Source organism: Piliocolobus tephrosceles, chromosome 8 (genome assembly GCF_002776525.5).
Source record: "Piliocolobus tephrosceles isolate RC106 chromosome 8, ASM277652v3, whole genome shotgun sequence".
NCBI classification, from domain to species: Eukaryota; Metazoa; Chordata; class Mammalia; order Primates; family Cercopithecidae; genus Piliocolobus; species Piliocolobus tephrosceles.
Window position 1 is genome coordinate 2,371,377 of NC_045441.1, and position 10,424 is coordinate 2,381,800.

Here is a 10,424-nt window from a genome sequence, read left to right on the forward strand (position 1 = left end):
GCCTCTCTTCCTGAGCTGCTTTGGCTCCTGGCTGGGCACTCCACGGTAGGGAGTCCGCGGCTCCAGGCACGCGCAGTGGGGGTACAGGGGAACTTTGAGGGCGGGACCGACCAGGTCAGCTCAGAGGGGTGGGCTGGGCCGGGCCTCTTGGGGTTGTGGGCGGGGCGCCGGGAACGGTGGGCGGGGCCCCTCGGGGTTGTGGGCGGGTTTCCCGGAGTGGGGGGGGCCTCGGAGTGACTTGGCGGGGCCCAGCGGACAGGCTCTCCAGGGATGGGGTGGGCGGGGCCTCTCGGGGTTGTGGGCTGGGCGCCAGGGAAAGCTTTCCAGGGATGGGGTGGGCAGGGCTTCCGGAGTGAGTGGGCGAGGGCCTTGCAAAATAGGTGGGCGAGGCCGGGCGCGGTGGCTCACGCCTGTAATCCCAGCACTTTGGGAGGCCGAGGAGGGTAAATCACGAGGTCAGGAGATCAAGACCATCCTGGTTAACATGGTGAAACCCCGTCTCTACTAAAAATACAAAAATTTAGCCGGGCATGGTGGCGGGCACCTGTAGTCCCAGCTACTTGGGAGGCTGAGGCAGGAGAATGGCGTGAACCCGGGAGGCGGAGCTTGCAGTGAGCCGAGATCACACCACTGCGCTCTAACCTGGGCGACAGAGGGGGGAACTGTTTCCAAAAAAAAAAAAAAAAAAATTATGGGTGGGTGAAGGCGCCGGAAAGGAGATCTCGGGGATGGAGTAGGAGGAGCCACTCGGAGCAAGTAGACAGTGTTTGGACGAACCGAGGCAGGATGGTGCACTTCCGGGTTCTTCTTCACCACCAACTCTTCCCGTGTGTGCGAGAATGCAGCTGACGCCCGGGAAGGTACAGATTAATCAGGCATGCACCAGGTGATGTCAATCCGAGGAGACCAAGATTTACCTGGTGGCACCTGCGGAGCGCCCCCCGTGCCCCGCCTATTGCCCTTCCACTCCTAGAAAAGTCGCTCCCAGCAGATGCGCCGGGGGCGGGCTTTCTCAGCCCCCACTCTTGTCCCGACTGTATTAGAAACTCCACCCACCCCCCCCCCACCCCACCCCAAGCTCCGGTCCCTGAAGCTAGATGACCAAAGACTAAATCTGCAGTTTTGCTTTTAGCCTTGCCTACTCGCTGGTTCTTTTGTGCCCACTCTGGTGGTCTTAGAAAAACAAATCAGTTGGTGCCGAAGACCCGGGAGGAGACCCCTCCTCAGACCTCTAGGGATTGAGGAACCTCCTCCTGCTTCCACACCGCAGACGGACCAGGACCTGAGACCCGCTTCCCTCACTCTCACAGCCTCTCTGTGGTAAGTGCCCTTGTCTCCTCTTTACCTCCCTCGGCCAAAATCCTGCTCAGGTCCGAGGTCCATTTTGAGCCACCAAGTGACTCCAGAGACCCGTTCAGGACGGAGACGTCCGCCTGAAGGTAATCTCCACTTTGGCTCCATGAGCCTCCAGTCTGTCTCTGCTGGTTCCAAAGGATGCTTTGAAGCCAGGCAGAGATCCACTTCCATTTCCATTGTGTCCATTGTGTTGGCAGGGAGTAAACAAATGGGAAACCCCCAGTCCAAATTTCCAAAGAGCACCCCCTTAGGGTGCCTCCTAGCCAATTTAAAAACCTTACAGCTTGAACAAGACCTTAGGAGACAAGACCTTAGGAGGAAGCGGTTAATTTTCCTTTCCACTGTGGCGTGATCGACCTCAGCAATTTCTGCCAGCGGCTAGGCAAGTGGTCCGAAATGAATTACGTACAAGGCTTTTGGGCCTTAAGCTCTTGTCCCTATACTCCTCCTTCTCTCCACCCCCTCCCTTCCTGCCCAGACTCCTCCTTTCTCCTCCTTATCTACTAGTAATCTACTCGGTCCCATGCCTCCTTCGGGGCCCCCAACTGGCTGTCTTGAGTCCCCTATCTCTGCCCACACCCTCCTACAGTGTTAGCACCTTTGTGAGAGGTGGCTGGGGCGGAGTGGGTAGTCAGAGTACATGTCCCTTTCTCATTGGCCGATCTTTCCAAAATTGAGAAGCGTTTAGGTGATTTCTCAGCTAATCCTACCATATACATAAAGGAATTTAGACATCTTTGTCAGGCCTATGACTTAACTTGGCATGACCTCCAGGTTATCCTAACCTCTACCCTAAACTGACTGAGGTTCTAACCCAATATACCCGGTTAGATCCGGCCTCCCCCACAGGGGCCACCATTTTGGCATCTTATCTCTTTTCTCAATCAGCTCCTGACATTCATAAAAAAAAAACTTCAAAAGGTAGAGGATGGTCCTCAGACACCAATACAAGACCTAGTTAAATTAGCCTTTAAGGTCTATAACTCCAGAGAGGAGACGGCAAGCTCGCCTTGAACAGAAGGTTCAGCTCCTAGCAGCGGCTTTACAGCCCAGTCGTAACCCCAGGCCAGAGAGCACACGCCCCACAGACTCCAAGGCTGCAAAAAGAGCCTGCTATATAAGTGCGGCAAGGCAGGACACTATGCCAACAGGTGTCCACAGGGTCCCCGAGCCCCAACGCAGCCTTGCTATAAGTGCAAGGCATCAGGACATTAGGCCAGTGAATGTCCTAACCCTGGTCCACCAGCAACCCCCTGCCCTGCTTGCCAGCAGGGAGGACACTGGAAGTCTGATTGCCCCACCCTGAGAACAGGTGCTGCGTCTCCACGTGACCCCCTTTCCCAGGATCCTGGGAGCGCCTTCCAGCTCCTACATCTGGACGACGACAACTGAAGGTGCCGAGACCCGGGGACCCCCATCACCCTCGCCGAGCCGCAGGTAACTCTCCTGGTAGTGGGTAAGACAATTAATTTTTTAATCAACAGCGAGGCTACCTATTCTGTTTTGCCGTCCTTCTCTGGACCTAGTCTTCCATCCAATATCCCTGTAGTAGGAGTAAGGGAAAAGCCATCCACTCCACGAAAAACTCCACTCCTTAATTGCTGCCTGGCCAACAACTATTTGCACACTTGTTCCTCATTCCCAACTCAAAAGGGCCCTTACCGAAAGCAATCAGTGGAAATCAGTTTGGCTTTCCCCCACTCGCCTCAAACTTACTAAATTTTCTTAACTATCTCATACTCCCCAACCTTGCCAGGACCTTCCTTCTGGGTTTTGCCCATATTCCAACAAATGCTTTCATTCCTCATTCCTATACTAATACTGTGCCTTATTTTATTCTTCATCCATATGTCCAAATACCAACCATGGGCCCCGACCTTAACAACGCCCCTTAACAGCAGGAAGTAGCCAGACAGACCACGGCGCCCCTTTATCACTATTATCAATAAAAGGTTGGACTGTTTGGACGAACGGAGGCAGGATGGTGCATTTCCGGGTTCTTCACCACCAACTCTTCCCGTGTGTGCGAGAATGCAGCTGACGCCCGGGAAGGTACAGATTAATCAGGCATGCACCAGGTGATGTCAATCCGAGGAGACCAAGATTTACCTGGTGGCACCTGCGGAGCGCCCCCCGTGCCCCGCCTATTGCCCTTCCGCTCCTAGAAAAGTCGCTCCCAGCAGATGCGCCGGGGGCGGGCTTTCTCAGCCCCCACTCTTGTCGGGACTGTATTAGAAACTCCGCCCGCCCCCCCAGCTCTGGTCCCTGAAGCTAGATGACCAAAGAATAAATTTGCAGTTTTGCTTTTAGCCTTGCCTACTCGCTGGTTCTTCTGTGCCCACTCTGGAGGTCTTAGAAAAACAAATCAGACAGGGCCACGTTCGCCGGGTGAGCAGTGTCTCGCAGGCTCAGGACACTTGCTGACCGGGCGTCAGTATGAAGAGCAGCCATGGATCCGAGGGTCTGGAGCTGGGAGTGCTGATCCCATCCATGTGGTGAAAGCCTCACTTTGCTGTCCGGATACACACTGCCAGGGGCCTGCCGGGACCGGGATCGCTGTGCAGAGGCCCCACTGGCCCTCAGGAGAGGTGAGGGGGCCTGGCCAGGAGCAGGGATGATGGAGGGGTGGAGTGGCCAGGTTGGAGCAATGATGGGTTCGGGGCCAAGCTCTTCCTGAGGCCCCAGTGCCACCACTCCCCGTCCTTCCAGAAGCAGCACCGTGGCGGATTCCTGTGCTCCCTGGGCTGGGGGTCCTCTGGCGCCCTTCCTGGAGGCCCGCACAGGGCCCACATGTTTCAAGGACCCTCCTCACCCCACGCTTCTGCTAAGAAGCAGGCTTGGGAAGGCACATAACCCTGTGATAACACACTTACTTCACAGGGAGCTGTTAGGACCCCCGGAGTCGGGGGAGGCCCCTGTTGACCAGAGCATTTGTCTCCCATGCCTGGGTGCACAGGCTTGGAACACAGGTGGCAAGGGAGCCACCAGGCCCAGCAGAGGACGCTGGGGCTGTCTCTGGCTCCCAGCTCTCAGGGCACCTGTGTTTGTGGGCTGGTGCAGGGCAGGGTCCGCTGGGCAGGGCCCCTTCCTCCTGCCACCAGCACACACCAGCAGTTTTGTCCAGTGTGCTTGGATTTGACCGTGGCTGCTCCAGGGTGGGCCCCAGGACAGGCCGGCTGTGAAGGAAGGCCGCTGAGCTCCCCAGAGTGGAGACGCCAGAGTTTCAAGGCTTCTGGGAGTCACGTGATAAGGGACATCTGAGGCCAGGAGCCCAAAAGGCGAGAACTCCAGGCTTGGAGCAAGAACCAGCAGCCACAAGGGGAAGACCCTGAGCATGTCCCCCCCACTCTCAGATCTCAGTCCCCGTCTATCAGGAAAGGCAGAAAACAACAGCCATGTTCCTAACAGGACACGGGTGGGAGGGTTTGGCGGGGGGGTGGCGCATACTGCTCATCCACTCACCCGGCCGGTGTTTCTAAGTCCAATCACTGTTCTGGGCACTGTAATGCACCCAACGAACCAAAGGACAAAGGACTCTGCCCTCAAAGAGCTGATGCTCCGGTGGGAGAAAAACGACAAAATTAACCAGCAGATGATGGAACACATGAGAACTTGCTGCAGGAAAACGATCGTGGTGGAGCGATCAGGAGGGCAGGGACAGGGGTGTTGGCCAGGTGCAATTTCCAACAGGCAGGAAAAGCCACCCTGGAAAACTGGCAGCCAAGAGAGACTGCTGGAGGCCAGGAAGCGCGTGAGGGCCCCACTGCTGCCATCACAAAGCACAGCAAGCTCCATGGACTTAAGATAACACATGATCCTCCTGTTCTGTGGGCCGGAAGTCTATGTGCTAGAGCCAAGGCGTTGGTCAGGGCTGGTTCCTTCTGGAGGCTCTGGGAGGGGAGAGTCCAGGTAAGAGTTCATTTCCTTGCCCTTTCCAGCTTCTAGAGGCACCCACATTCCTTGGCTGGTGGCCCCTTCCTCCACCTTCAAAGCCAGCAGCAGAGAGCACCGTGAGATCTCTGGCTCTGACCCCAACCTCCCTGCCTGTGATTACGGTGGGCCCACGTGGGTAACTTCCAATCATCTTTCCATCTCAAGATCCACAATTAACTCGTGTTTCCAAAGTCCCTTTGCTTTGCCATGCTGAGTCTGGGGGTGAGGACGTGGACAACTTTGGGAGCCATTATCCTGCCTACCATGGGAAGTCAGGTTTAGTTTTGAGGCTATCTGAGGAAAGCAGGTTCCAGAAGAGAGAACAGCCAGTGCGAGTGCCCAGAGGCAGATGCATGCCTGGTGTGTTCAAGCCAGGAGGCGAGGCTGGCCGGAGTGGAGGAAGCTAGGACGAGACTGGGTGGCTGGAGGTGGGAGAGACTTTGACATTGAACCAGAGGGAGGTGGGAGCCATGGAGGGTCTATGATGAGAGTGTCATGACCTAACATTCTTTTTTTTTCTGAGATGCAGTCTCACTGTGATGCCCAGGCTGGCATACAATGGTGCGATCTCACTGCAACCTTCGCCTCCCAGTTCAAGCAATTCTCCTGCCTCAGCCTCCTGAGAAGCTGGGATTATAGGCACCTGCCACCACACCTGATTTTTGTATTTTCAGTAGAAATGGGCTTTCACCATATTGGTCAGGCTGGTCTCAAACTCCTGGCCTCAAGTGATCCGCCCACCTCAGTCTCCCAAAGCGCTGGGATTACAGGCGTGAGCCACTGCACCCGGGCCTTAACATTCATTTTAATAGGATTGCCCTGGCTGCTGAATTGGGAAGGGGACAGAGCAAAAGTGGAAGACCAATTAGCAGACTGCTGCAGCGGGGCAGGTGAGAGCTGATGGTGGCCGGGCTGGGGGCAGGGAGTGAAAAGAGACTGAGTTCTGGAGGGTAACACCAGCAGCACTTCCTGGCAGGCTGGGCATGGGTGTGGGGCTTGGATCGAGCACCTGGCTGGGGGCGGGGGGTAGGGTATTTGTCATAAATCGAGATGGGGAGAGCACATGATTGGGTCGGGGGAGGTCAGGGGTCCAGTCTGGGGAATGTTGAGCCTATTAGCCATCAAGAGGTGTGCGAGGGTGGTGTGATGTACAGTCTCTGGGGTTTGAGGGGAGCACTGGACTGGAGATGCTTTGCATGGATACAGTGTTTAAAGCCACCAGCCTGGGTGAGATCACCAAGCGGGTGTGTATCAAAGAGGAGACAGAGGACCAAAGACTGGGTCTAGGGCTCCCTCCCACCCAGTGTTCAGAGTCTGGGAAAAGAATGAGCTGCAAAGGAGAGGGGAAGGGGTGAGCTGAGAGGAAGCCCGAGAGAGAGTGGGTGTCTTGGAGGCCACGTGAAGACAGCACATCATGGAGGGGATGGAGGACCACGCCAAACGCTGCTGACGATCAAGCTCAGCGAGGACTGGGATGTGGCCTGCATATCTGGTGACCATGAGTCACCTGGGGCACAAGACACATCTGGTGAAGCCTCCCAGCTGATCCAGGACAGCATGGGAGAGGAGGAGGGCACAACGGCAAGTCTTTTGTTTTTTTTTTTCCTGGTTCTGTTGCCCAGGCTGGAGCGCAGTGGCCTGATCTCAGCTCGTTACAACTTCCACCTCCTGAGTTCAAGCCATTCACCTGCCTCAGCCTCCCAAGTAGCTGGGATTACAGGTGCCCACCATCACGCCTGGCTAATTTTCGTGTTTTTAGTGGAGATGGGGCCTCACCATGTTGGCCAGGCTGGTCTCAAACTCCTGACCGCAAGTGATCTGCCCACCTCGGTCTCCCAGAGTGCTGGAATTACAGGCGTGAGCCACCGCACCAGCACTCTCCCAGCACTTTGAGAGGCCAGCATGTGCCTGTAATCCCAGCACTTTGGGAGGGTCATACGAGCCCAGGAGTTCGAAACCAGCCTGGACAACATAGCAGGACCTCATCTTTATAAAATAGGCCAGGCGCGGTGGCACACGCCTGTAATTCCAGCACTTTGGGGGCTGAGGCGGGCGGATCACAAAGTCAGGAGATCGAGACCATCCTGGCTAACACGGTGAAACCTCGTCTCTACTAAAAATACAAAAAAAAAAAAAAAAAAAAAGCCGGGGCGTAGTGGCAGGCAACTATAGTACCAGCTGCTAGGGAGGCTGAAGCAGGAGAATGGCGTGAACCCGGGAAGCAGAACTTGCAATGAGCCGAGATCGTGCCACTGTACTCCAGCCTGCAGGACACAGCGAGACTCCATCTCAGAAAAGAAAGACAAAATAATAAAAATTAGCCAGGCATAGTGATGTGCACCTGTAGCAGCAGCTACTCGGGAGCCTGAGGCAGGAGGATCCCTTGAGTCCAGGAGCTGGCAGTTGCAGCCAGCTGTGACCGTGCCTCTTCACTCCAGCATGGACGACAGAGCAAGACTCTGTCTCTAAAAATAAAATCCACACACGAGCCCGCACACGAACAGGCGCACTTACACGGCTTCTCTGAAGCAATTCTCCTGCCTCAGCCTCCTGAGTAGCTAGGATTACAGGCACGAGCCACCACGCCCAACTAATTTTTGTATTTTTAGTCGAGACAGGGTTTCACCATGTTGGTCAGGCTGGTCTCCAACTCCTGACCTCAGGTGATCCACCCACCTCCGCCTCCCAGAGTGCTGCACCCAGTCAACGTGTGTGTTTTCAGATGGGGAAATAATGCATGTTTGTAAGGTTAGTAGGACTGATCCACTAGACAGCAAATAAATGCAGGGGAGGAGAGAGGCGATGTCATCAGTGGCACAATACTCTTGAGTAGCCAAGAGGAGCTGGACCCAGGACACAGTGGAGCCTGGCTGCAGACAGGAGTAGGGCCCCGTGGGGACATGTGGGTGGGTCTTGGAGGGTCTCATGAAATAGGAAGGCAGCCAGGTGGGCAGGAAGGGGTGGGAGCTGAGGAGAGAGGAGGAAGGGTGAGCCACAGGAGAGAAACAGTGGGATCCCTGAGGCCCTCTGGGGTCCATGGTCTGGGACTCCAAGGTCTGGGACTCCAAGGTCTGGGACTCCAAGGTCTGGGTCTCCAAGGTCTGGACTCCAAGGTCTGGGACTCCAAGTGAGACTGGACAGAGAGTGAAGTGGCTTTTCTCCAGCTGTGTTTGGCTGCCCAGGTGCAGAAAGTGGACTGGCTGCAACCAGGTGACAGGTCCTGCCAAGAGATGATGATGAAGGCAAGATCAAGCCCAGGAGGCTCGGCCCTGAGATTGCAGCCAGGTGAGGGTACGTTTGGGTGGGAGGGTGGAGACGGGGAGGGTGGAAAGATCATTGAGGGATCATCAGGACATGCAGGTGAAGGCAGAGCGGGAGGCAGGGATGACTGAGGGCAAGGCCATAGGCAGGGCCAGGCCTGCAGAGTGACCATGAGTGGGGGTCTGGGGGAGAGGGTGTTTGGAGGGAGGGGACGCCGAAGTCACCAAGAACAGAGCCCTGAGCAGTGCAGAAGAGGGGTGCTGCAGCCGGGCATGGGGCTCACGCCTGTTCATCCCAGCACTTTGGGAGGCCGAAGCAGATGGATCACCTGAGGTCAGGAGTTTGAGACCAGCCTGACCAACACGATGAAACCCCGTTTCTAGTAAAAATACAAAAATTAGCTGGGCATGGTGGCGGGCACCTGTAGTCCCAGCTATTTAGCAGGCTGAGGCAGGAGAATCACTTGAATCTGGGAGGCAGAGATTGCAGTGAGCCGAGATCGTGCCACTGTACTCTAGCCTGGGTGACAGAGCGAGAGTCCGTCTCGAGAGGAAGGAGGAAAGAAGAAAGAAGAGTGTCTGGGAGTGTGAGCCGAAATCTTCTCGGAAAGAGGGAGCCGGTGGATACCCACACAAGGCCAGGTGGGCAGCAGGTGGCAGCTCCCGTCCTAGAAGCCAGAGTTCAGGATGAGGCGGGGAGGACGAGAAGGGGCCGGGGTGGCGGTGAGAGCTGCTGTGTGGACCACAAGTGCCCAGCAGGTGGCGCCGGGTGCTCAGACGAGAAAAGACTAGGCAGGCCCCTCCCTGCAGTTCTTGCCGTGCTGGGCGAGGCCTGGGAATCTGCATTCCCCACCTTGCCTGGAGACTGCTGGTGGGGCTCTGAGGGCAGGGGGAACCATGTCTTAGCTGAGGTTGCGATGCCATCCCCCAGAGCCGGGGCAGACAGCGGCCACAGGAGGGGGCCTGGGGCTTCTTGCCGCAGGAAATTGGGTCAGGCGTCCCCTCGACAGGACCCGAGCTGCATGAACCAGGCTTTGGTCATGGTGCTGTGAGTTGTGCCAGGGACTCTGAAGAACAAGCACAGGGCTGCAAGGGTGTCCTTCTTCCCCACTCTTTGGGGCTGCACCCCTGGGCCTGGGAAAGGTGGGATTTGGAAGGGGTGAGAAACCACCTGCCATCATCACAAGCCAGTGCCCAGGGACTGCTCGGGTTGTACAAGGCAGGGAAGTGGGGTCCTAGAGGCCTGCACAGGGAAGGCAGGGGGTCCTAGAGGCCTGCACAGGGAAGGCATGGTAGGGGGGCGGTTACAGCTCTGAGCCTCCAAACTCAGCACAGTGACATTATCAGGGCAACCTCCAAGTCTCCAGGGGCCGAGATGAGGAGCCCCTGTCCTGGGGTCCCTCCTCGAGATGCACAGAGTCCAGGTGCCTTTTTATTTTGTTTATTTATTTATTCTGAGACGGAGTCTTGCTCTGTTGCCCAGGCTGGAGTGTAATGGCACAATCTCAGCTCACTTCAACCTCCACCTTGTGAGTTCAAGCAATTCTCCTGCCTCAGTCTCCCAAGTAGGTGGGATTACAGGCACCCTCCACCGTGCATGGCTAATTTTTGTACTCTTAGTAGAGACGGGGTTTCACCATGTTGGCCAGGCTGGTCCCAAACTCCTGACCTCAAGTGATCCACCCACCTTGGGCTCCCAAAGTGCTGGGATTACAGGCATAAGCCACCACGCCCAGCCCTATTTTATTTTTATTTATTATTAGATGAGGTCTTGCTGTTTCCTCGGCTGGTCTGAAACTCCTGGCCTCAAGTGATCCTCCTGCCTTGACCTCCCAAAGTGCTGGGAGTACAGGCATGAGCCACTGTGCCTGGCCT